The sequence below is a fragment of the Carcharhinus amblyrhynchos genome, chromosome 27 (genome assembly GCF_965287045.1).
Source record: "Carcharhinus amblyrhynchos chromosome 27, sCarAmb.v2.hapA, whole genome shotgun sequence".
Lineage (NCBI taxonomy): Eukaryota > Metazoa > Chordata > Chondrichthyes > Carcharhiniformes > Carcharhinidae > Carcharhinus > Carcharhinus amblyrhynchos.
Window position 1 is genome coordinate 11,414,888 of NC_137350.1, and position 26,900 is coordinate 11,441,787.

A 26,900-nucleotide genomic window follows, 5' to 3' on the forward strand; every position below is an offset into this window, starting at 1 on the left:
TCTGAAAGACATGCTGGTTAGGGTGCATTGGCTGTGCTAAGTTCTCTCTCAGTGTACCCGAACAGGCGCTGGAGTGTGGTGACGAGGGGATTTTCACAGTAACATCATTGCAGTGTTAATGCAAGCCTACTTGTTACACTAATAAGTAAAGGCGGATATAAATCATCATTCCTTCATTATCTTCATTGAACAAAATTGTAGCCTTTTGTATGAACAGCATTGTGGGAGTACCTTCATGAAGAAAACCTTGTGGTTAATTTCAAAAAAGTGGTTACCTGATTGTAGAAGTGGGAAGAGGAATAACACTCCCTCTCCCACCCATTCGCCCTCCTAATCACTTTCCTTCCTCTCAATTGTTTTTGCTTCCTCTTATGCCCAAATAATATTGAAACCCTCTTGTTTGTTGAGCTGCCTTGGGATACCGAGCAGGCTCCTGCAGTCCCCTGGCCTCATTTAAGAAAGGCCCCAGACCCAATATGATCTGTGCTCACTTGGAGCTGGAAGGCAAACTAATTTCATGGAGTCATAGAATCCCTACAGTGCAGAATGAGGCCACTTGGCCCATCGAGTCTGCACTGACTACAATCCCACCCAGGCCCTACCCCTATAGCTCCACTTATTTATCCTGCTAGTCTCCCTGACGCTAAGGGGTAATTTATTATGATCAATCAGCCCAACCCGCACTCCTTTGGACTGTAGGAGGAAACCGGAGCATCCAGAGGAAACCCATGCAGATATGGGGAGAATGTGCAGTCTCCACACAGACAGTGACGGGAGGCTGAAATTGAATCCAGGTCCCTGGCGCTGTAGGCAGCAGTGCTAACCACTGTCCCACCGCGCCGCCCTTTCCCGACCTTTTTGAACTCTAGTTACTGCCTTGTCAACCAGTGGAAATGGTTACTGTCTATCCATCTTTTTGAATATTTCAATTTGGCATTATTATAACTTTCTTTGTTCCAGTGTATAGAGCTGCAGATTGTCTTCAATGAAAACTTCCCACCCAGTGTACCTTTTAGTAACTGATTCCATAACCTTGCCATGGATTTGACACCCTTCCTGAAGCAAGTAACCCAAAACCCCCAAACACCACTGTCATAAAGTCAGAGATATACAGCATTGAAACAGGCCCTTAGGCTCGACTTGTCCATGTTGCCCAGTTTTTACCACTATGCTAATCCCAACTGCATATCCCCCTACACCCATCTTGCCTATGTAACTGTCTAAACACTTTTTAAAAGACAAATTGTACCTCCGCTACTAGTACCTAAGGCAGCTTGTTCCAGGCACTCACCACCCTCTAAGTGAAAAAATTATCCCTGGGCCCTTTTGTATCTCTCTCCTCTCACCTTAAACTCATCTCCTCTAGTTTTAGACTCCCCTACCTTTGGGAAAAGATGTCGACTGGTTTCGTTTTTAATTGGCAAAAACCCTTTCTCAGCTAAAGAACAGTTGAAATTTGGGGATCAAATTTGGGGACCCTTCTGTTTTTTTTCCCTATTAGAGGAGATATGTTTTATTTAAGTCATTTTACAGGATGTGGGCATCACTGGCTAGTCCAGCATTTATTGTCCATCTTTAGTTGCCCCTAAGAATGAAGCGGTGAGCTACCTTCTCGAACTGCTGCTGTCCCAATTGTGTAGGTACACCGACAGTACTGTTAGGGAGGGAGTTCCAGGATCTTGACCCAGCGACAGTAAGGGGACGGCTGATATATATCTGAATTGGGATGGTAAGTGAGTTGGAGGGGAACTTAGAGAAGCTGTTTCGCTCAGCTGAACATCTCAAAACTGAGATTGATAGGCTTTTCTAATTAGTCAAGACAAATAATGCTGATACATTCAAGGCTTGTGGGTACAGACCAGCCATGATTTAATTGATTGATGGGATAGGCGGGAGGGGCTGAATGGGCTATTCTCAGGCCTACTCTCCTTTTGATAGTCCATTAAGCAAAAACTGTACAAAGTAGATATCTGCCCTTTTTGGGATTCCAGTCACCTAATCACCTTTACTTTGCCAGTTTCAAACTTTTGTGGGTTTAACATTTTAAGAGGAAATTGTGGTTAACAATTCATATATGGAGACAAAGAGAGAAATAAAAATGCAGAACCTTTTTAAACGTTGGTTAGGCCTTTGTGTTGGGAGAAATATAACCCGAAGAAATTGGTCTGTTGTTGGGTTAAAATGTGAAAAATCTGCTTCCTAAGTAAAACCTGCTGCCAATCTTCCTGTTTCCAGCTTAAACCTATCCAAGAAGGTGGGCTAGAATTTTGACGATGGCAGTAAGGCCAAAAATAACATTGTCATTCTGCTTTTTAACAGCTAGCTCCTAGCACTGTAGCACAGTGGTTAGCACTGCTGCTTCACAGCTCCAGGGACTGGGTTTGATTCCCGGCTTGGGTCACTGTCTGTGTGGAATTTGTAGATTCTCCTTGTGCCTGTGTAGGTTTCCTTCGGGTGCTCCAGTTTCTTCCCACAGTCCAAAGGTATGTGCATTAAGGTTGACTGGCCATGCTAAGATTGCCCCTTAGTGTCCTGTGATGCTTAGGTTAGAGGGATTAGTGGGTAAAATATGTAGGGATATGGGGCTAGGGCCTGGGTAGGATGTGGTCAATGCAGACTTGATGGGCCGAATGGCACTTTCTGCACTGTAGGGTTTCTATAATTAAGGGACATGTGTTGGACAGATTAATTGACTGATCACCCACTGTATTTTACTTTTTGTTTATTAGTGTCACAAGTGGGTTACATTAACACTGCAATGAAGTTATTGTGAAAATCCCCTAGTCGCCGTGCTCTGGCACCTGTTCGGGTACATTGAGGGAGAGTTTAGCATGACCAATGCACCTAACCAGCATGTCTTTCAGACAGTGGGAAGTGACTGGAGCACTTGAAGGAAACCTGCACAGACATTGGGATAACGTGCAAAATCCACATAGACAGTCACCCAAGTCCAGAATTGAACCCTGTGAGGCTGCAGTGCCACCGTGCCACTTACAATCAGTACAACTTTTTCCCCATGTTTCCAGCAGAGTAGATTTATTGTAATGTGGACTAGGCTGTAATTATTTAACATTCCTCCCTTGTTCACATGGGTATCATAAATATTCTGAGTAGTTCTTTTAACTGGGATAATTCATTGTGATGAATGAGAAGTAGCTGCACTCAGCCTTATGTTATTAAATTGTTTGCTGCTGAAACAGGGAAAGTAAGAGAGGATAAGGATCAGTGTGGAAGAGGGAATAAAAGCTTCAACATTGACTTAAGAATTGAGCAAGGATGTTCTTTAACTTATAGGATTTAGTTAATGAAAGGAATTACTCACCGGGCTACTAGGTATGATTTGCAGCGGGCAAAATACCCAAGGAAATTGGTTTTAAGATTTAAAGCTATTCAAGTCTTCCCCACACCTCCCAATTGTATTTTTCTCATTCCTTCTCTTCACTGAGTCTCTCTTTGAAGAGTTGTTGTCACCACACACAATCCAGTTGAGTTCCCATCAGCGTCGTCTTGTGTGAAATATTTGTTCACACAGTCAGATGTGAATTTGGATCATGCCCTCCCCCTTCTTAAAACTGGAAGAGGGATATAAATACCTGGCCGAGTTAAAGAGCCACAGCAAAACCTGCTCCATGAGCTGTCAGATGATTCAGCCAAGTTGGCCACCCTTGCAGCAACCAGTTCCAAAGGTTATGCTGCCCATTGCATTCAGTTCTGAGCACCGCATCTTAGGAAGGACATCAAGGCCTTGAACATGTTGGAGAAGCAATTAACTGGAAACAGGGATGAATGACTCCAAGGTTGTTGTTTAAAGTTAATAGTTTATTTATTGGTGCCACAAGAAGGCTTATATTAACATTGCAATGAAGTTACTGTCAAAACTCCCTAGTTGTCACACTCTGGCGCCTGTTCAGGTTCACTGAGAGAGAATTTAGCATGGCCAATGCACCTAACCAGCACGTCTTTCTGACTGTGGAGGACACCTCAGCATCCGGAGGAAACCCACATAGACACGGGGACAACGTGCAGACTCTGCACAGTGACCCTAGCTAGGAATTGAACTTGGATCCCTGGCGCTGTGAGACAGCACTGCTAAACACTGTGACACCATACCACCCCATATTGTGCACAATTTTACAGAGCTTCATTGCTGTTTCATGTTTATGCATCACACCATTTACTTCACTGCTCAATTCTACTCTCCTGCCCATTCTTGCCTGCCGGCTGGCAAGTCACCTTTTCTCTTTTGTGAAGAATTATTAGGCAGGAGTTTAAGATGAGCAACTTGAAATGAAGCCACAAGGAGTTAAATGGTTTCAGAATTTGTGTGCCTCTTGGCTGCACTGTTTAAACCACTTTGTGTGCAGCTCATGAAGCCCTTGGCACTTCATACTCTTTATTCTCCTCCTTCTCCAGATTGGCCTCTCCAGTTACAAAATACACATGTGCATTCACTAAATTCACATTCACTAATGTCCTTCAGGGAAGGAAATCTGCTGTCCTTACCCAGTCTGGCCTATGTGTGACTCCAGAGCCCACAGCAATGCAGTTGCCTCTTAACTGTCCTCCAAGGCAACTAGGGATGGGCAATAAATACTGGCCAGCCAGCGATGCCCACGTCCCACAAATTAACAAAAAAATAAATTAAAAGAGGAAAGATGGCGGTGGTGACTTGTGGGCATGCACAACGGGTAACCAATTGCAACATTCTACAACTGTTACCTGCAAATCCATGGAAGGAGCCAGAAGCTAATCAGTCAAAGGCTTTGGTGACCTTTATAACCACTGGCAATCCCTGGTCCATTCAGCAGCACCTCTTCCTGCGAGAGGCTGCCAACATCAGCAACCACCTGACAGAAAGTTCTGAGGGTCCTGAGGTGCTGGGGCTCAGCCAAGTCCAAGAAGATGTTTCTGTGTCTGTAAACCTGGCATTGGGCGCATCGTCTCCTATGACCTGCAGATCCGCGTTCAATCAGTCTCTTCAATGGAGTGGAGAGTGCTGTGGAGATTACTGCTGTTCCTGCTACTGCTGGCGGCAACCGTGTTGTTGCTCATCCTGTTCCTCATCTAAGGTCGAATGTGGAGTTGTATAAACAGCTCCCATGCTGAACTGAAAGTTGACAGTTGGGAGGTGGCGACCAGCACTGACAAACTCCAAAGTAGTGTATATCACCCCCAAAAGCTATGAATGTACACTCTCATAGAATCCTTATCATAGAATCCCGATAGTACAGAGGAGGCCATTCAGCCCATCCAGTCTATACCAACCACAATCCCACCTAGGCCCTATTCTCATAACCCCACATATTTACCCTGCTAATCCCTCTAACACTGGGGTCAAGATAGCATAGCCAATCAACCTAACTCACAAATCCTTGAACTGTGGGAGCATCCGGAGGAAACCCACGCAGACATGGAGAGAATGTGCAAACTTCAGATAGGCAGTGCCCGAGGCCAGAATTGAACCTGGGTCCCTGGTGCTGTGAGGACAAGGCCTGTGAGAAAAAGCCTAACAATGAAATTGGTGTAATAGTGAAAAACGACAATGATGGGTTTCCTTTGATTAACTATTCTGGCCTATGTCATATAAAACAATTCCAATCTGACAAGCCAAACACAGTTTCAACAACTCTTTAATTGTGTATGACCAAGTCTGGACAAACGCACAACGGGCAGAATTTTACAGGAGGTGAGAGGGTGACATGGCAGAAATGGGCAAATCCTGCTACCCAGTTCTGCATTCCCTCAACAATCACATGCCAGCCAGCCAGTGAACAATTGGCATTGGAAATGTGGGTGACAGAGAGGGTCTGAACAGGCTGGAAGGTGGTGATGGAGGGTGGGCTCATGGGCACAAGCTGCCGCTGTGGAGTTTGAAGGGACACCAGCAATAAGATTCAGAGTAAGGCAGGAGAAGGGCAGAGTGAGTTGTAGAGGCAGGCAGAGGGGCAAATGCAATCATTTCTGGCCCAGTCCTTCCAGAATACTCTGAAGAACTGGATGATGGAGTCAGAAGGTCACACTAAGGATTAGTGCCACAATGTTTAGCTATCAGAGTATTCAGAGGAATGGTCATGGATGATTCCAAAGTTTAATAATGTGTACCGTCCTCCAAATAACCAGTGAATGGTGGGATGTTCCTCTCCCTTGGAATGGCAAGAGATATCCACATCTGACCAAGGAAACTTGGATGGAGGTGGTACATATGGTCAACAAACATAGGGTAATTGTAGGACCTGGTTGCATTCAAGGAAAAGGGTAAATGACTTTCTACTTTCTGAAACAGTGAGTGTGGAAGCTATCCATCAGTGTGTTTGTACAAATATGGTAAGGTAAGTAAGAGGTGTGACTGAGAAATTTTTGCCAATGATATGAATACATAATCCTTGTGAACCCACAATGCCAAATGAAGGAATCCTGGCATGCTGCAAGGGTCTCGGGGGTTGGTATGTAATGACTGATTCCTCGCAGGAAATCCCCTTTGACCTGAAACTTAATTGGACCAGCACAGTTCAGGCCAGTAAGGCTATAAGAACAGTTCAGAGGCTGGATGGTTTATAGTGAGTTACTCACCGCTTGATTCCACAAAGCCTTTCCATTACCTACAAAGCATTCTCAGGAGTGTGATGAATAATTCTTCATTCGCTTGAATGAATGCATCTCCAACAACATTCAACCAGTTCAAAAGCATCCAAGTCAATTCAAACAACATGATTGGATTTTATTTTAATGAATCACTCTCTCCATCTACTTAGAGTCATAGAGTCATTGAGGTTTACAGCATGGAAACAGGTCCTTCTGCCCAACTTGTCCATGCCGCCTTTTTTTTAAACCCCTAAGTTAATCCCAATTGCACACATTTGGCCCATATCCCTCTATTACCCATTTTACTCATGTAACTGTCTAAGTGCTTTTTAAAAGACAAAATTGTACCCGACTCGACTACTACTTTTGGCAGCTTGTTCCAGACACTCACTTCCCTCTGTGTCAAAGTATTGCCCCTCTGGACACTTTTGTATCTCACACTTCTCACCTTAAACTTATGCCCTCTAGTTTTAGACTCCCCTACCTTTGGGAAAAGATATTGACTATCAAGCTGATCTGTGCCCCTCTATTTTATAGACCTCTATAAGATCACCCCTCAGCCTTCTGCACTCCAGAGAAAAAAGCTCCAGTCTATCCAGCCTCTCCTTAAAACTCAAACCATCAAGTCAGGGTAGCATCCTAGTAAATCTTTTCTGCATTCTTTCTAGTTTAATAATATCCTTTCTATAATGGGGTGACGGAACTGTACGCAATATTCCAAGTGTGGCCTTACCAATGTCTTCTACAACTTCAACAAGACGTCCCAACTCCAGTATTCAATGTTCAGATCAATGAAACCAAACATGTTGAATGCCCTCTTCACCACTCTGTCCAGCTGTGACTCTACTTTCAAGGAGCTATGAACATGTACCCCTAGATCTCTTTATTCTGTAACTCTCCCCAACGCCCTACCATTAACTGAGTAAGTCCTACCCTGGTTCAATCTACCAAAATGCATCACCTCGCATTTATCTAAATTAAACTTCATTTGCCATTCATCAGCCTACTGGCCCAATTGATCACTTGGGTGCAGTGTGTCCCACCTAAAGGATGTACTGCAGCAACATAGCAAAGCCTCTTCACAGCAACCTGCCAAAGCTGCAACTTCCATTATCTAGGAGGAGCAGGCATATGGGAACATGTGTAAGGAGGCATATTTAATAAACGATCTCAGAATAAAAGATTCTCTTGGAAACAGTGACCATAACATTGTGCATTCAGTTTGAGAGAAATTTGGATCAGAAACAACTGTGAAAAATTAAATAAGATAATTACAAAGGATTGAGGTGGAGTTAGCTGGAACAGACTGGGAAAGGAGTGTAGCAAAAAGACACTTGATCAGCAATGACAGGCATTTGTGACAATAGTTTAAGACTCACAACAAAGATACATGCCAGTAGGAAGAAGAGTTTTAGAAAGGGGAAAGATCAACACAGTCAACTAAGGAAATTAAGGATAGTATTAAACTGAAAGCAATGTGGCAAAGGATAGTGGTTAGCCAGAAGATTGGGAAAGTTTTAAAAACCAACAAAAGATGATCCCAAAAAAGATGAACTGTAAGGGTAAATTAGCAAGTAATATAAAAATGGACAGCAAGAGTTTCTTTATAGATATAAGGAAGAGAGGGGCCAAAGTAACATGGGTTCTGTTGGAGCTTTTTCAGAGACCATGTATTATGCTGGCTTTCTCAGCTAACACAAGATTCGCAGAGACAGTATGCTGGTTAAAAACGTTTCTTTACTTCCCAAGTTTGGTCCATGGAGAGAGATTTGGGGCAGTCCAAATCTATTGTGAAATTACATCACCCTCGGTATTACAATTATACAAATTTCAAAAGCCATTTGCCCACCTCTTTGCTCACAGCAGTTGGGTATGAGCCAATTATTATTGGTATGGATTATTTACCGTGGCCAATTACATTTATCCGCTGACAGCATGAGTCTACGTGAGTTCGCAGACTTTGGAAGTCTTTCTTAATGTCACTTGATACTTTCTGATTGAGTGGAATGTATGTTCTATTCATTAACTGTCTGGGACCTCTAGTACTGTCTGGAGCCCTCACTGATAAGAGCTTTTTTCCCTTTGCTCAACAACTGCATTGTTCTGAGGAATGTGGTTCTTTTCACTTGACTACATCCCACCTGATAGAAGTCTACAAGATTGTGAGGGGCATGAGCAAAGTGGACAGTCAGAAGCTTTTTCCCAGGGCGGAAGAGTCAATTATTAGGGGGCATAGGTTTGAGGTGCGAGGGGCAAGGTTTAAAGGAGATGTAGGAGGCAAGTTTTTTACACAGAGGGTAGTGGGTGCCTGGAACTTGCTGCCAGGGGAGGTTGTGGAAGTAGATATGATAGTGAGTTTTAAGGACCATCTGGACAAATACATGAATAGGATGGGAATAGAGGGATATGGTCCCCGGAAGAGTAGGGAGGTTAGTTCAGTCGGGCAGCTTGATCGGTGCAGGTTTGGAGGGATGAAGTGCTGTAATTTTCTTTGTTCTTTGCTGGACCTGTGGAACTCATGCCTCCAAATTAACCCATTCAATGTGCCTTCTCCTGTTATGCAAGCCTTGCTCTCAAAAGACGGATGCATTCTACAATCACCCAACTTCCCCTGGGAAGGAACACTCCAGTTGACCTGTAATTCTGTACTCTGGACACACGTAAAACCAAAACTTGTACTTTACTGCGGTCATGCCCTGAACCCTCTTCCTTTTCCCTTATCCTCCATTTATTGTGTGATTGCAAAAAGAGATGGAATTTGTGAAGCCTCTCTTGTGCGCGCGCGCGTGTGTGTGTGTGTGTGTGTGTGTCTGCGGGTGTATGTATGCGTGTGTGTGTGTTTGTGTGTGCGTATGTATGTGCGTGTGCATGTAAAAATAAACCAACTTTTATTTTCATCTTGCATCAGGCTTGTTATGCAGGTTACTAATAGAGGGTTAGAATCTTTCCAAATTTAAGTGTTGGGGAAAATACACCGTATATAAAGGGGGAAAGGATAAGGATAGGTAGAGGGTGGGAAATCAGGGCAGTTTAAATTGATCCCTCTTACCCATGGCAATCAGGATAAATAGTTATGATATTGCTGTAAATCCTATGTTGAATAACTCACCTCTTATACCATCATCTACAAGGCTCAAGTCAGGAATGTGACGGAAAACTCTTCACTTGCCTGGAAGAGTGCAGCTCAACACTCAAAAAGCTCAACACCACCCAGGACAAGGCAGCCTGCTCAACTGGCACCTCATCCATCATGTCCAAAATTCACTGCCTCCACCATCAACGAACATTGGCAGCAGCATGCATCCTCAATGCACTCACCAAGATTCCTTAGGCAGCACCTTCAAAACCTGCAATCTCTAGCATCTAGATGGAAAATGGCAGCAGATACGTAAGAACACCCTGACCAGCAAATTCCCTTCAAAGTCACTCACCATCCTGACTTAGAATTATATTGCCATTCCTTCACTGTCACTGGCCAAAATCCTGGAACATTCTCTCTAAAAGCACTGTGGGTGTACCTACGCCACATGAAGGTCTGCCTTCTCAATCTTGCCACATGCCTGAGATGTGGTGGCCCTCAGGTTAAAATCACCACCAGCCAGCTCTCCCCGTCAACGGGGAGAGCAGTCTATGATTATATGGGACTATTCTGACTTACTTTACCACATGGACTACAACTGTTCAAGAAGACAGCTCACCACCACCTTCTCAATGGGCAATAAAAAAATGCTGGCCTAGCCAGCGATGCCTCCATCTCATCAAATGAATTTTAAAAACTTAACTCCTCTAATAAGGAACAAAAATAAATGGGAGTGTTAATGCTCCTCAAAATTCAACCATTCTTTAAGTGAGAAACAGTTTTTGTCAATTGAAAATCAGTGCAGTGGTGTTGATTTTGGTTCCTTACACTCCTCTCCCCACTCTTACAAGATGATAGGTCATATATATAGGCATTTAAAAAATGCTAAATACACTCAGCCGCCTTCTAACCTCCAAATGGTACTTTCAGTAAACCAAAAAAAAAAGTTAGGTGGCATGGTGGCACAATGGTTAGCACTGCTGCCTCACAGCACCAGGGACTCAGGTTCAATTCCAGCCTTGAGTGACCATGTGGAGTTTGAATGTTCTCCCCATGTCTGGAGGTGGCTATGTTGAGGCTGCCTCAAAATCTGTTTGTCGGACTCCTGCTACTGAAATTGAGAATGTGCATCATCAGGAGTCTGCAATGCACAATCGCTCCCTCGGCAGGCTGACTGGCAAATTAAGACGAGCCCACTGCCTGCAGCAGCTAGAAACAGTTTAGCCCAAATTTCAATGACTAAGTGCATAAGATTACACTCAGGATTGTACATAAAGTGCTGCCCAATCACAGAATCAGATCAAACTGTAAACATTTGGTTTTGCAAACAGAGATTGATTGAGTATGGTGTGAATTCTGAATATTATACACAACTGAAAGAACATGCTATTGATTTGATGAGTCAATCATTGTGATGTGCGGTCTTCATAAGTGGCATTGGCATTGCTCCACCAGAGGTTCATATTGAATTGGATATATTACATTGTTACAACCTTTCCAAATTCAAACTGTGCTATAGGCAAAATTAAAGCAAAGCATTGTCTAAGCTGGAGATCTGAAATAGAAATAGAAAATGCTGTAAAAAAATCAGCAGGCCTGGCAGCATCTAGAGAGAAAGAAGTATTTTCAAGTCCACTTCGACTTAAAAAATCAGTTCCAGAAAAGAGGCATATTGAAATGTAAGCTCTGTTTGGCTCTCCGCAGATGCTGTCCGACCTGCCAATTTCTTCCAGCACTTCTCATTTTGATTTCTATTATAACCAACCGAGGAGTGGGAAGAGTCAGAGGAGGTAGTTCACCCATCCTCACTTATTCTTTACAGTACAAACATACAAACATATGAATCAGGAGCAGGAGTAGGCCATTCGGCCCCTCGATCCTTCTCTGCCCGCCATTCAATAAGATCACGGCTGATCTGATTGTAACCTTCATTCCTGCCAACCCTGAAAACCTGAGTTGAGGAGGAACTTCTTCACTCAAAGGGTGGTGAATCTCTGGAATTCTCTGCCTGTTGAAGTGGTGGAGGCTACCTCGCTAAATATTTTTAAGACGCGGGTTGATGGGTTTTTGATAGGCAAGGGGATTAAGGGTTATGGGGAGAGGGCGGGAATGTGGAACTGAGCCACGACAGATCAGCCATGATCTTACTGAATGGCGGGGCAGGCTCAAAGGGCTAGATGGCCTACTCCTGCTCCTATTTCTTATGTTCTTATGTTAGTCAATAGTGTACCTAATTCTCCTTTAAAAATACTCAAAGACTCTGCTTCCACTACCTTTGGAGGAAACGAGTCCCAGAAACTCATGATTCTCTGAGAGAAAATCATCTTTGTCTTAAATGAACGAGCCCTTATTTTTAAGTAATGACCCCCCTAGTTCTAGAACCCCTATTATGGGTGGATTTTGAGGGGGCTTCTGCTTAATTCCTTTCTCACTTCAGTCAGTGTGCAGGGTTGGGGTGAGGGGAAGGATATGCGGAGTCAGGTTGTTGGTGGGCCTCCAGGTGAGCTCCCTCCTAGCCCTGACCAAAGTGCCAAGTTGAAGCATAATGGGCAAGAGGGGCTAATCTTCAATCTGACTGCCTCCTCACAAATGCATTCCCTTGGTGCAGGTGGTATCGACTGTGAAATATTCCTCAACCAGAGGGTTGAAATGTTTGGTTTCCATGGAGTCTAATATCCTGATTTTATGTGTTGGCAAGTGCAAGGTGGTCCACTTTGGTAGGAATAATGGTAGGAAGGATTATCACTTACGTGGCGAAAAACTGCAGCAGGCAATGGTGCAGAGGGACCTCGGGGTCCTTGTGCATGAGTCACAAAAACCCAGCTTGCAGGTGCAGCAGGTGATCAGGAAGGCGAATGGGATGCTGGCCTTCATAGCGAGGGGGATTGAATATAAAAGTAGGGAGGTCTTGCTGCGGCTGTATAGGGCATTGGTGAGGCCGCAGCTGGAGTACTGTGTGCAGTTTTGGGCGCTGTACTTACGCAAGGATATTTTGGCCTTGGAGGGAGTGCAGAGGAGGTTTACTAGGCTGATGCCAGAGTTGAGGGGGTTGAGCTATGAGAGGCTGAATAAACTAGGCTTGTACTCGTTAGAGTTTAGAAGAATGAGGGGAGATCTCATTGAGACATATAAGATGATGAATGGGATGGATAGGATAGAGGTGGACAGACTCTTCCCGCTCAGAAAGGATAATAGGACTAGGGGGCACAGCCTCAAGATAAAGGGGAGGCGGTTTAGAACGGAGTTGAGGAGTAACTTCTTCACTCAAAGGGTGGTGAATCTCTGGAATTCTCTGCCCGTTGAAGTGGTGGAGGCTGCCTCGCCAAATATTTTTAAGACGCGGGTTGATGGGTTTTTGATAAGAGAGGGGATTAAGGGTTATGGGGAGAGGGCGGGAAAGTGGAACTGAGCCACGACAGATCAGCCATGATCTTATTGAATGGCGGGGCAGGCTCGAAGGGCTAGATGGCCTACTCCTGCTCCTATTTCTTATGTTCTTATGTTCTTATGAGTTAAAATTTTACAAATTGTTCACCCCCTTTAAAAGGATTTAATTGGATTTGCTGATTGATAGGATCATCACAGCTGGCACCAGAAATCATAGTTTGTCCTTCCTACAGAATGCTGGAAGCAGCATGGTAGCACAGTGGTTGACATTGCTGCCTCACAGCGCCAGGGACCCACGTTCAATTTTAACCTTGGGTCACTGTCTGTCTAGAGTTTGCACATTCTCCCCGTCTCAGCGTGGGTTTCCTCTGGGCACTCCGGTTTCCTCCCACACTCCAAAGATGTATGGGTTAGCTATGCTAAATTGTCGCTTAGGAGCAGCTAGGGTAAATGCATGGGGTTCCGGGGATAGGGCCTGGTTTGGGATTGTAGTCGTGCAGACTCGATGGGCCGAATAGCCTCCTTCTGCACTATCGGGTTCTAGGATTCTTGTTCAGGAGACGGAGCCCCGCCTTCTCTCACTAGCCCCGCCCCTCCCTCAGCTCCGCCCTTCTCCCACAAACCCGCCCCTCTCACGTGGCCCCCGTCCCGCCCTCAGCTCAGCCTTTCTCGCTCAGCCCCGCCACCTCACTAGCCCCGCCCTTCTTCCTCAGTCCCGTGCCCTCACTGTCCCCGCCCACTCATTCAGTCCCGCCCCTCTCCCCAGCCACGCCTCTCTCTCTTTCAGTTCCTCCCCCTGTGGCCCTGTCCCGCCGCCGCTCCTCCCCCTGCCCGCGAGCTCTGCCTCTGCGCTCATGTGACCCGCGGAGACAGGAGGCGGGACCGGTTGGCGGAGCGGCGGCGGTGGCGGAGTGGTGAGAACCTCGGGGAGTCGACACTGGGCCGCGGGGGGTGAGGGGTGAGGGGTAAGGGTCTCGGGGGGGAAAGCTCTGGTGTCGGGCGGTGATGCAGCGCGGGAATTAACTCGGATTAATGGTTTGAGGATGGAGCTGGGATTCACCCTTCGCCCTCACTCGCCCACCCCTGACAGACCCTCCCCTATCAACTCCCACCCACCCCGACAGACTCTCCCCCAGCCACCGTGACAGACCCTCCCCCACCCACCCCGACAGACTCTCCCCCCACCCACCGTGACAGACTCTCCCCCCACCCACCCACCCACCCCGACAGACCCTCCCCCACCCTCCCCCGACCACCCCGACAAGACCCTCCCCCGACCACCCCGACAAGACCCTCCCCCGACCACCCCGACAGACCCTCCCCCGACCACCCCGACAGACCCTCCCCCACTCTCCCCGACCACCCCGACAGACCCTCCCCTATCAACTCCCACCCACCCCGACAGACCCTCCCCCACCCCCACCCCCACCTTCCCCCACCCACCCCGACAGACTCTCCCCCCACCCACCCACCCCGACAGACCCTCCCCCCACCCACCCCGACAGACCCTCCCCCACCCTCCCCCGACCACCCTGACAGACCCTCCCCCACCCTCCCCCGACCACCCCGCCACACCCTCCCCCGACCACCCCGACAGACCCTCCCCCACACTCCCTCGACCACCCCGACAGACCCTCCCCCGACCACCCCGACAGACCCTCCCCCGACCACCCCGACAGACTCTCGTCACCCCCCCCCCCCCATCCCGGACAGACCTTACCCATCTCCCTTGATGAAGTCCCCACAACCCCTCTGCACAGAGCCCCATCCCACTGATTAAACCCCCAGCCTCACTCACAGAGCACCCCCCCCCCACCAACACAAAACAATTTTTTTGGAGGGAAGGGGTTTGGTATTTTGGAGCTTAACACTGTGTTCTTTAATTTGATGTTTGTACTCACATTGTACTTCTCAGGTTTTAGTTTTCTTATTTCAATTTCTGACAGGGTTGCAAAAAGAGCAATTACGGCAGAGAAAGAAGTAATAAAGCTTTGTGCTAACCTGTTAAGTCATGTGTTTAGAACATAGAACATTACAGCGCCGTACAGGCCCTTCGGCCCTCGATGTTGCGCCGACCAGTGGAACCAATCTAATGACCCTCTAACCTAAACTATTCCAATGCTATCCATATGCCTATCCACAGACCATTTGAACGCCCTTAAAGTTGGCAAAGTTTGGTTATGTTATTGCTCTCTACTTATACTGCCTTGGAAATGGAACTAATTTTGTGATATGCTTGCATACCTCTTTTACAATCAGAGGAACGACAACTTGAGCATATATCCTGCCGAACCCTTAATGCGGTTTAATGTCACAAGATGTTTCATAAGATTTAGTTTATTATTGTCATGTGTTAACAGTGAAAAGTATTGTTTCTTACACAAAGTATACTGTTCATAGAGAAGGAAAGGAGAGGGTGGAGAATGTAGTGTTACAGCCATAGCGAAGGTGTAGAGTAAAAACAACTTAATGCTAGGTAGGTCCATTCAAAAGTCTGATGGCAGCAGGGAAGAAGCTGTTCTTGAGTCGGTTGGTATGTGTCCTCAGACTTTTGTATATTTTTCCCAGCATAGGATGATGAAAGGGAGCATGTCTGGGTGCAGGAGGGGGTCCTTCATTATGCTGGCTGCTTTTCTGAGGCGGGAAGTGTGGACAGATGGGAGGCTGGTTTGCATGATGGACCAGCCTACGTATTTGTTGGCGGTCTTGGACAGAACAAGAGCCATACCAAACTGTGATACAGCAGAAAGAATGCTCTCTATGGCGCATCTGTACAATTTGGTGAGAGTTACAGTGGACGTAACAAATTTCCTTCGTCTCCAGAGAAAGTACAGGCGTCGGTGGGCTTTCTTAACTGTAGGGGGATGAGGACAGGTTTATTGGTGATCTGGCCAACCAAAAAAGCTGGAAGCTCTCAATAGGAGTCTTATTAAATAAAATTTGACACTGAGAAATACGAAAAGATATAGTGATGACCAAATACTTAGTTGAAAAGGCAAATTTGTAGGAATGTCTTTCAAGGGTCGGAGTGCATGCAAAAAGGGAATTCCAATTCTTAATGCTTCTAGTGAGTGCTGATTAAAGTTGGGATGTTCACAATATCTAAATGGCAGGATCACTTCTAATGATTTATTATTGTCACACACATTGATATACAGTGAAAAGTATTTTTTCTTGCATGCTATGTAGACAAAGCAAATTGTTCATAGAGTACATAAGCAGAGTGGGTGTAAATTAAAGGGGGCGATTCTCCTAGCTCGCTGTGCTACAAAAAGCAGCACAGCGAGCTAGGAGATCAAATGGTGGCCGTTTCATAGGTTCCCACTGGGCGTCATAGTCTCCGGGCGCTGGATTTCCGGTGCCATCAGCACCATGCTAGAAATCAGCACGGAGCTGTACAATTTATTTAAATGATGATTTGAATCGATTTTAAATATCATTCATGGGCCTGGGACTGAAGTCTCTGGGCCACTAGCCTGGCTCCCTGGCACTGTCCAAGGGGCAAAGTACAACCTAGGGGACACCTTGGAGCGGCCTCTGCAACCGATTAGTGGGGGTGGGATGGGGGGGGGGGGGGGGGGGTGCGGCTGCTGCTTTTGCCACTTTGCAGAGGGATCGCGAGCAGAAGGAGGGAGGCCAGCGTTTGGGATAGGGCATGGTGGGTATTTGGGAGATTGGGGCTGCGGGTGAGTGGGCGGATTGAGGCTGATCTAGATGTGTTCGGGGTGCCAGTGATTGGGCTGTGTGGGATCATATGGCCAGTGGGGCTGGCCAGCAATAAGGAGGCTGACAAGCGCGGGCTACTGTGCATGCCCTGATCTCGGTGCTGACAGATCGGCACAGTGGCCCGCTCAGTGCTATGTCGCCAGCCTCTCCAGTGAGAATAGGCCCCCGCTCCCTGATTTTTGGACTGATTCATGCTGGTGCATACTGCAGTGTATAGAGCGTGGGAGATTCATTTTGAAACCGTTGCTTAAAAAATCCCAATGGGATTCACTCCAGTTTTTACACAAATTCGGCGCTTAGAATTCTTTTGATCGAATCTCCCCATAGTGTTAGTCATAGCTGGATGTTGCTCATGAAGAAACTAGAGAATCATTTTTCTTCCTTCGGCTGGGCCCATTGAGGAATCGGTATTAAAGGGGTTAGCATTATTTACACCTCCAGGTATTTGGGACCCCAGAGAAGACTGAGTCCATATCTTAGGAATAAAATTCCATCCTTTCATAATGCAATTAGCTATAAGCCATGTGGCACAGTGGTTGGCACTGATGCCTCACAGTGCTGGGGCCTGGGTTCAATTCCGACCTTGGGTCACTGTCTGCGGAGACTGACCATTCTTCCCATGTCTGCATGGGTTTCCTCTGGGTATTCCGGTTTCCTCCCACAGTTCGAAAGACGTGCTGGTTTGGTGCATTGGCTATGCTAAATTCTCCCTCACTGGCGTGTGGCAACTAGGGGATTTTTATAGTAACTTCATTGCAGTGTTGATGTAAGCCTATTTGTGACACTAATAAACTATAAACTACTATATACTGTTTAAAAAAAACTAAATTCACCTCTTGTAGTCACCAACCTGGTAGTATTTAGGCTTTGGTCAGGGACTCCCATCATGAAAGGTACCAGGAGACAATGGAGGGGAAAAAAGAAGCAACATGCAATTTAAAAAGTATTTTGTGTTCTTTTTGTGACCTGGATGCTGCTGCTATTTACGGATACTTGTGAGGAACTTTTCTTTCTTTAATGCAGAGCAAGTTCTTTTTTTGTTGAGGGTGGACTTTCTGTCGCCTTGTATTGTGTAATCTGTTGCCAAAGCGCTCCAGATTCCATTTTTGACATTGCATAAGGAAGCAAATTCTAATCCAATGAACCCTGTGGCTTATTTAAATTGTTGTGTTTTGCGAAACATTTGTGTTGTAAAATGAACTTGTATTTAAAAAGTAACATTTATTTTCCTTAGGTATGCCTCGACTTTTCCCACATGCCTCTGACCTTCAGGGATATAAGTGTCTGGGGAATTGCTTGCACAGAAACAAGTCCAGTTGGTTTATGCTGGTATTTATACTGCAAATAAACGTCCTCCCACTCAAATTACTTCATTCCACACCGCACCTTTTATTGTTATAAAAGGAACCAAGCTCGAATCCAGCGACGTCTGGAAAATAACCACCAAGGCATCCACTATAACCTCCGCCATTTCTTTCAGAACCCTCGGATGCATTCCATCCGGTCCTGGGGACTTGTCCACAATCAGCCCCTCCAGTCTGTCGAGCACCACCTCTCTAGTAACAGTAATGTCATTAAGACCCTCCATTCCTACCACCTTTCCATCTCTAACACCCGCCGTTGTTTAAGAAGGGTGCCAGGCAAAAGGCGGGGAATTATAGGCCGGTTAGTTTAACGTCTGTGGTAGGTAAAATGTTAGAATCCGTCATTAAGGAGGAAATTGCGAGGCATCTTGAAGGGAATTGCTTGATAGGGCGGACGCAACACGGTTTCGTTAATGGGAAGTCGTGTCTGACAAATTTACTGGAGTTCTATGAGGATGTGTCTAGGGCAGTGGATAGAGGAGAGCCGGTGGATGTGGTCTTTCTGGATTTTCAGAAGGCGTTTGACAAGGTACCTCACAAGAGGTTATTGCAGAAGGTCAGGGGACATGGAGTTGGGGGTAGGGTGTTAGCGTGGATAGAGGATTGGTTGTCAAATAGGAGGCAGAGAGTGGGGGTCAATGGGTGCTATTCGGATTGGCGGTTGGTGACTAGTGGGGTGCCCCAGGGGTCGGTGCTGGGGCCTCAGCTATTTACCATTTATATAGATGATCTGGAGGAGGGAACCGAGTGCAGGGTGTCGAAATTTGCTGATGACACCAAGATTGGGGGAAAGGCAAATTGTGCGGAGGGTGTGGAGAGTCTGCAGAAGGATCTAGATAGGCTGGGTGAATGGGCCAGGAAATGGCAAATGGAATTTAATGTTGGCAAGTGTGAGGTGGTCCACTTTGGTAGGAAGAATGGTAGGAAGGACTATTACTTACGTGGCGAAAAACTGCAGCAGGCGACGGTGCAGAGGGACCTCGGGGTCCTTGTGCATGAGTCGCAAAAACCCAGCTTGCAGGTGCAGCAGGTGGTCAGGAAGGCGAATGGGATGCTGGCCTTCATAGCGAGGGGGATTGAATATAAAAGTAGGGAGGTCTTGCTGCAGCTGTATAGGGCATTGGTGAGGCCGCAGCTGGAGTACTGTGTGCAGTTTTGGGCGCCGCACCTGCGCAAGGATATTTTGGCCCTGGAGGGAGTGCAGAGGAGGTTTAAGAACATAAGAAATAGGAGCAGGAGTAGGCCATCTAGCCCTTCGAGCCTGCCCCGCCATTCAGTAAGATCATGGCTGATCTGTTGTGGCTCAGTTCCACTTTCCCGCCCTCTCCCCATAACCCTTAATCCCCTCTCTTACCAAGAACCCATCAACCCGCTTCTTAAAAATATTTAGCGAGGCAGCCTCCACCACTTCAACGGGCAGAGAATTCCAGAGATTCACCACCCTTTGAGTGAAGAAGTTCCTCCTCAACTCCGTTCTAAACCGCCTCCCCTTTATCTTGAGGCTGTGCCCCCTAGTCCTACTGTCTTTTTTGAGCGGGAAGAGTCTCTCCACCTCTATCCTATCCATCCCATTCATCATCTTATACGTCTCAATGAGATCTCCCCTCATTCTTCTAAACTCTAACGAGTACAAGCCTAGTTTATTCAGCCTCTCCTCATAGCTCAATCCCCTCAACTCCGGTATCAGCCTAGTAAACCTCCTCTGCACTCCCTCCAGGGCCAAAATATCCTTGCGCAGGTGCGGCGCCCAAAACTGCACACAGTACTCCAGCTGCGGCCTCACCAATGCCCTATACAGCTGCAGCAAGACCTCCCTACTTTTATATTCAATCCCCCTCGCTATGAAGGCCAGCATCCCATTCGCCTTCCTGACCACCTGCTGCACCTGCAAGCTGGGTTTTTGTGACTCATGCACAAGGACCCCGAGGTCCCTCTGCACCGTCGCCTGCTGCAGTTTTTCGCCACGGTACCTTGTCAAACGCCTTCTGAAAATCCAGAAAGACCACATCCACCGGCTCTCCTCTATCCACTGCCCTAGACACATCCTCATAGAACTCCAGTAAATTTGTCAGACACGACTTCCCTTTAATGAAACCGTGTTGCGTCCGCCCTATCAAGCAATTCCCTTCAAGATGCCTCGCAATTTCCTCCTTAATGACGGATTCTAACATTTTACCTACCACAGACGTTAAACTAACCGGCCTATAATTCCCCGCCTTTTGCCTGGCACCCTTCTTAAACAACGGCGTAACATTAGCCGTTTTCCAATCTTCCGGCACTTCCCCGGAATCCAGCGACGTCTGGAAAATAACCACCAAGGCATCCACTATCACCTCCGCCATTTCTTTCAGAACCCTCGGATGCATTCCATCCGGTCCTGGGGACTTGTCCACAATCAGCCCCTCCAGTCTGTCGAGCACCACCTCTCTAGTAACAGTAATGTCATTAAGACCCTCCATTCCTACCACCTTTCCATCGCTAACACCCGGCAAATTATTCACGTCCTCCTCCGTGAAGACAGAAACAAAAAAGTTATTCAAGACCTTAGCCATATCCCCATCCCCTACCACTAGCTCCCCTTTCTCATCCTCTAAAGGACCAACGTTCACCCTAGCCAGCCTCTTCCTTTTTATATATTTATAAAAACTCTTGCTATCCTTTTTTATATTAAGTGCTAGCCCAGCCTCATAGCTTCTCCTACCCTCCTTTATCAACTTCTTTGTCAATCTTTGTTGACATTTAAACCTTTCCCAATCCTCTTCTCGCCCACTGCTCTTAGCTACTCTAAATTCCTCCGCTTTTAATTTAACACTTTCCTTCACCTCCTTCGTTATCCACGGCTTATTACCTCTCCTCCTACTGTCCTTTTTAACCATCGGAATAAATTTCTGCTGAGCACCAAGAAAGATCTCCTTAAAGATCCTCCACTGCTCCTCAGCAGACCTACCTTCCAACGCACTCCCCCAGTCCACATTCGCCAATTCTTCTCTCATCCTACCATACTCCCCTCTATTCAAACAAAGGACGCGTGTCCGGGAACCCACTTTCTCCTCCTCCATCTGCACCAGAAACTCCACCATACAATGATCACTCTCTCCAAGAGGATCCTTCACCGCAAGGTCCCTAATTCTACCCGCCTCATTACATAGCACCAGATCCAAGATAGCTCGCTCCCTCGTCGGCTCCAACACACACTGTTCAAGGAAATTATCCCGGCAGCATTCCAAGAACTCCTCCTCGAGCCCACCTCGTCCAACATGGGTCGACCAATCAATATGCAGATTGAAATCTCCCATAACTACTGCCGTCCCATTCCTGCACGCCGCACTTATTTGCGTGTTAACAGCCCGCCCCACCTCCAGATCATTATTCGGGGGCCTATAGATGACACCCACCAGCGTCTTCCTCCCTTTGCTGTTCCTAATCTCCACCCACAACGATTCCACGTTCTGCTCTTTGGCTCCGATATCATCCCTTGCTACCACCTTGATACTATCCTTAATCAGCAGAGCTACGCCACCCCCTCTTTCCTCCTGCCTATCCTTCCTAAACACTTGATAGCCCTGTACATTCATCTCCCAGTCCCTGTCACCTTGCAGCCACGTCTCTGTAATGGCCACCAGATCGTATCCATCTGTGTCGATCTGCGCCACCAGCTCATCCACTTTATTCCGAATGCTTCGTGCATTCAGATAAAGCGCTTTCATCCCAGCCTTCACCTGGACCCTATTTGCCGTAACGCCACCAATTGGGACATCCTTGGCCTCTTCCCTTACCTGTACCCTATCCTTAACTTTAGACCTCGTAGCGTCACCTACCCTCGCACCCTCCCCCCCCCAATTAGTTTAAAGCCCTGTCTACAGTCCTCTTTACTCGATTCGCCAACACTCTGGTCCCAGCATGATTCAGACCAACCCCATCCCGCCCGAACAAGTCCCACCTACCCCAATACTGGTGCCAATGCCCCATAAATTCGAACCCATTCCTCCCACACCAATCCCTGAGCCACCCATTCACTTCCTTTATCCTGTCAACCCTACGCCCGTCTGCACTCAGTTCAGGCAGTAGCCCAGAGACGACCACCTTGTCGGTTCTACTTTTTAATTCCATTCCCAGCTTCTCATACTCCCTCCCCAGATCCTCAGTCCGCACTTTGCCTACGTCGCCGGCACCCACATGTACTACAACGACTGGGTTCTCACCCTCCCGCTCCAGATTCCTCTGCAGCCCAGCTGCGACATCCTGTACCCGAGCACCAGGCAGACAACACACCCTTCTGTGCACTTTGTCATTGTGACAAAGGACAGTGTCAATACCCTTCACCCCACTATCCCCAATCACTACTACGTTCCTTTTCCATTTCTCTTTGCCTATGTCCTGCTGCATCACTGTACCGTGTGCAGTTTGCTCACCAACCTCACCTGCCTCGTCCTCTTCCAGACTGGAAGCAAGAACCTCAAACCTGTTATGCAGATTAAGAGGCTGAGGCCTCTGCTCCTCACCCCCCTTCCTCCTCCCAGCAGCCCCCTTTTGTCCCTGACCCTTAGATTTAGCCAGTCTAGGGGCACCCTCTCTCCCCCTGATGAGCCTCAGTGTCTGTAGCTCAGAGGCCAGCTCATCCACCTTGAGCTGGAGCTCCTCCAGCAACCTGCACTTACTGCAGACATGGTCACTGGGGAGGACCCTGGGGTCCACCAGTTCCCACATCATACAGAAACCACACATCACATGCCCCTCCATTATTCACTGTAATTTTTTATGGGGAAAAATTTTTTTTCCTTGTTTCTTGCTGTAGTAGTTTTGAAAAAATTTTTTTTCCTTGTTTTTTTTTCAAACAAACTCACCTGGCCTTTTTCCTTCCAGCCCTTTTTGATATTAAGCCCTATTAACTCACTCTGCTTCCCACTCACTCCGCTGCCCGCTCAGACGCTGCCCGCTGTCTACACCAGGCCTCCTTTTAAACCTGGCGCTGATTTAAAGCAGGCTGGTCCACAAATGCCTTTTCACCACACCCTCAGAATTCTTAAAGCAGTAAATACAATAAATAAATGCTTTAAACAGTTCTACAAAGAGTAAAGTGCTTTAAACTTATTTTAAACAGGTTTTTAACAGGTAAAATCTTAGCTCTCTCTCTCTCTGCTCCAGCAAACAATGGAAGGCTTCACCGTGTGGCTGATACCGGAGTTGAGGGGATTGAGCTATGAGGAGAGGCTGAATAAACTAGGCTTGTACTCGTTAGAGTTTAGAAGAATGAGGGGAAATCTCATTGAGACGTATAAGATGATGAATGGGATGGATAGGATAGAGGTGGAGAGACTCTTCCCGCTCAAAAAAGACAGTAGGACTAGGGGGCACAGCCTCAAGATAAAGGGGAGGCGGTTTAGAACGGAGTTGAGGAGGAACTTCTTCACTCAAAGGGTGGTGAATCTCTGGAATTCTCTGCCCGTTGAAGTGGTGGAGGCTGCCTCGCTAAATATTTTTAAGAAGCGGGTTGATGGGTTCTTGATAAGAGAGGGGATTAAGGGTTATGGGGAGAGGGCGGGAAAGTGGAACTGAGCCACAACAGATCAGCCATGATCTTATTGAATGGCGGGGCAGGCTCGAAGGGCTAGATGGCCTACTCCTGCTCCTATTTCTTATGTTCTTATTTCTTATTTCTTATCTCCCTGAATTATTTGAGAAACGACGTAAGAAATATACAGAAGGAGGTTGGCTTCTCCGTTCCTTGGCACCAATGAATGTGGCTGTGTTAAAACAACCTTTAAGAGTCTTTAACTAACGACCGTCATTGGAAGTGGCATTAGGTTATATTATTTAGTCATTTTTGATCTGCTGTAACTTTGGCTGCTGCTTCTTCTGGATCCCTCTCACCAAAAAATATACACCATTCTCTTGGAGGTACTCAATTTGGAGCGGCATGGTAGCACAGTGGTTAGCAGTGCTGCTTCACAGCTCCAGGGACATGGGTTCGAGTCCCGGCTTGGGTCATGCCTGTGTGGAGTTTGCACCTTCTCCTCATCTCTGTGTGGGTTTCCTCCGGGTGCTCCGGTTTCCTCCCACAATCCAAAGATGTGCGGGTTAGGTTGATTGGCCATGTTAAAAATTGCCCCTTAGTGTCCTGAGAAGCATAGGTTACCGGGATTAGCGGGTAAATTATGTAGGGATATGGTGGTAGGGCCCAGGTGGGATTGTGGTCAGTGCAGACTCAATGGGCCGAATGGCCTCTCTGCACTGTAAGGTTTCCATGATTTCTATGATTCTGTCTTTGTACAGGGAATTGTAGTGTTTGTGTGTAATACTTATTGCAGGAAAGTAAAATCTGTATACACAACAGTTTGTTGGGATCAGAACTCAGTAATGTGGGGAATGAAATATGTGGGCCACTACCCAATCCATCTGAAATTCTACTGAAGCCGATCCACATGTTGTCACTGCACCCTCTGTATGACACTGAAATATTTGAGCCAAATTTCATTGACGATGCACCTGTGGAGATCTTTGCAACTTCTTCCTGTGTTAGATACAAGTTCATAGAATATCTGAGTGCAGAAGGAGGCCATTTGACCTGTTGAGTGCACCGACCACAATCCCACCCAGGCTCTATTTCCATAATCCCACATATTTACCCTGCTAATCCCCCTGACACTAGGGCCAAGTCACCTAACCCGCACATCTTTGGACTGTTGTTGCGAGTCATTTTACTAATTGGCCTTTCTCTTGGCTCAGTGCTTGCTGGCGTGTAGGTGGAGTGAAAAGCAGGTCTTGCAAAACATAGTTAAGTTAGATTGTGCAAAACAGATCTCAGAAAAGGGATGTTACAATCCAAACTCATCATTCTGACTTTCAGTCTAGAAATATACTATCTTGGCATTGGGGAACTGTGGCATCAGCTGTATTACTTGTAATAGGTTTTTGACAAATCGTGGTCAATATGGCACCAGCATTGTCTTGAGGCTGAAGTGTGAAAAATTCAACAGTATGAAAGTCCGATAGCTGCACTTAATGTTTGGGTCTGAAATTTTAGACAGCTTTTTGTGCGCAGAACAGCAAGAGTTGCTTCTCTTTTTTTCTAAATAGTCTTGCAATGTTGTTAAGCTTGGATGAGTGTGTATCTTTAAGGTTTACTTTTTGCTGTCCCTTTGCATTGCCAGTGCAATACAAATATATGATAATACCTGAGCAGGGTAATAATGGAGTGTGCTATTATTCCCCTCCCCTCCACAGTGTGGATGAATAATAAGACCATAAGGTAGGAACAAAAGTAGGCCATTTTGCCCATCGAGTTTCTGCTGCTATTCACAGATCATGACTGATCTGAAATGATAATCATCAAATCCCTGCAGTGCAGAAGGAGGCCGTTTCGCCCATTGAGCCTGCACCGACAAGAATCCCAATTTGGTGCGGCCAACCTGCACATCTTTGGAGTCTGCATGTGATACCAAATAAACCTGTTGGACTTTAGCCAAGAGACTTCTTCCTGTGAGACTTCTTGCTGTGCTCACCCCAGTCCAATGTCGGCATCTCCATATCATGTCTGGGAGGAAACCCCTGCAAACATGCAAACTCTACACAGAGGTCGGAATTGAAAGCAGGTCCCTGGCACTGAGGCTTCAGAGCTGACCAGTCCACTTTCCCACCTTAGCCTCATAACCCTTGATTCCTCCACTGATTAAAAATCTGTTTATCGCAGCTTTTAACATAACTAATGACCCAGCCTCCACAACCTTCTGTGATAAAGAATCCCACAGATTCATTACCCTCTGAAGGAAGAAATTTTAAGACAGCTTACTCTGAGATGATGCCCTGTGGTCTTAGACACCCACCAAGGAGCATCCACCCTGTCAAACCCCTGAGAATCCTCAATGTCTCAATAAGGTCGCCTTTCGTTCTTCTAAACCCCAGTTGTGGCACAGTGGTTAGCACCAGTTATGGGGGTAAGGTGGGAAAAGTGGACTGGTCAGGGACCCAGGTTCAATTGCCGGCTTGGGTCACTGTCTGTGTGGAGTTTCATGTTCTCCCCATATCTGCGTGGGTTTCCTCTGGGTGCTCTGGTTTCCTCCCACAGCCCAAAAGATGTGTTGATTAGGTGCATTGGCCATGCTAAATTCTCCCTCAGTGTACCAAAACAGGTGCTGGATTTTCACAGTAACTTCATTGCACTATTAATGCAAGACAGATTGTGACAAATAAATAAAACTTTAAAAAAAACTTGAGTATCGGCTCAACTTCTCTTTGTAAAATCCCTTCATACCTGGGATCAACTTAGTGAACCTTTGGACTGTCCAGTACATCTTTCCTCAGATAAATACTCCAGTGTTCTAGCTAATGTCTTGTATAGTTTTAGCAGCACTTAAACCTATTTTTATAGTCCATTCCCTTTGAAATAAATAACATTCCATTTTTCTTCCCTATTACTTGCTGAGCTTGCATGCTAGCTTGTTGTGATTTATGCATGAGGACCCCCAAATGCCTTTGAGGTGCAGCTTTCTGCAGTTTTTCTCCATTTAAATTATGTTTGACTCCGTTATTCTTCCTACCAAAGAGCGTAACTTCACATTTTCCTGCATTATAGAATTATCTCGTTGCTTCATTTGGACCCTGTCTGTGCTCATGTTGACTGCCATCCCATAGAATCCATACAGTATAGAGGGAGGTCATTTGGCCTATCAAGTCTGCATTGACTCTCCCTTAGAGTATCTTAACCAGGCCCAACCTCTGCGCCTTATTTCTGTAACCATTTACCATGGCTAATTTATCTAACC

The 26,900-nt window shown here is 46.5% G+C and overlaps 1 protein-coding gene across 3 annotated transcripts in view; it reads left to right on the forward strand.

The window, feature by feature from the left end:
• The window catches only part of grnb (granulin b), a 112,619-nt gene that overhangs the window by 10,192 nt on the left and 75,527 nt on the right, over nt 1-26,900 (forward strand). Inside the window, exon 1 of one of the 3 annotated variants that reach the window (XM_080213872.1) lies at nt 13,921-13,999. The exons of 1 other annotated variant lie outside the window; for it this stretch is intronic. The gene's annotated coding sequence lies outside the window, so the exon portion shown is untranslated. Of the gene's footprint in view, nt 1-13,920; nt 14,007-26,900 lie in introns of those variants that run through there. One more of the 3 variants, XM_080213873.1, reaches the window with a different exon arrangement.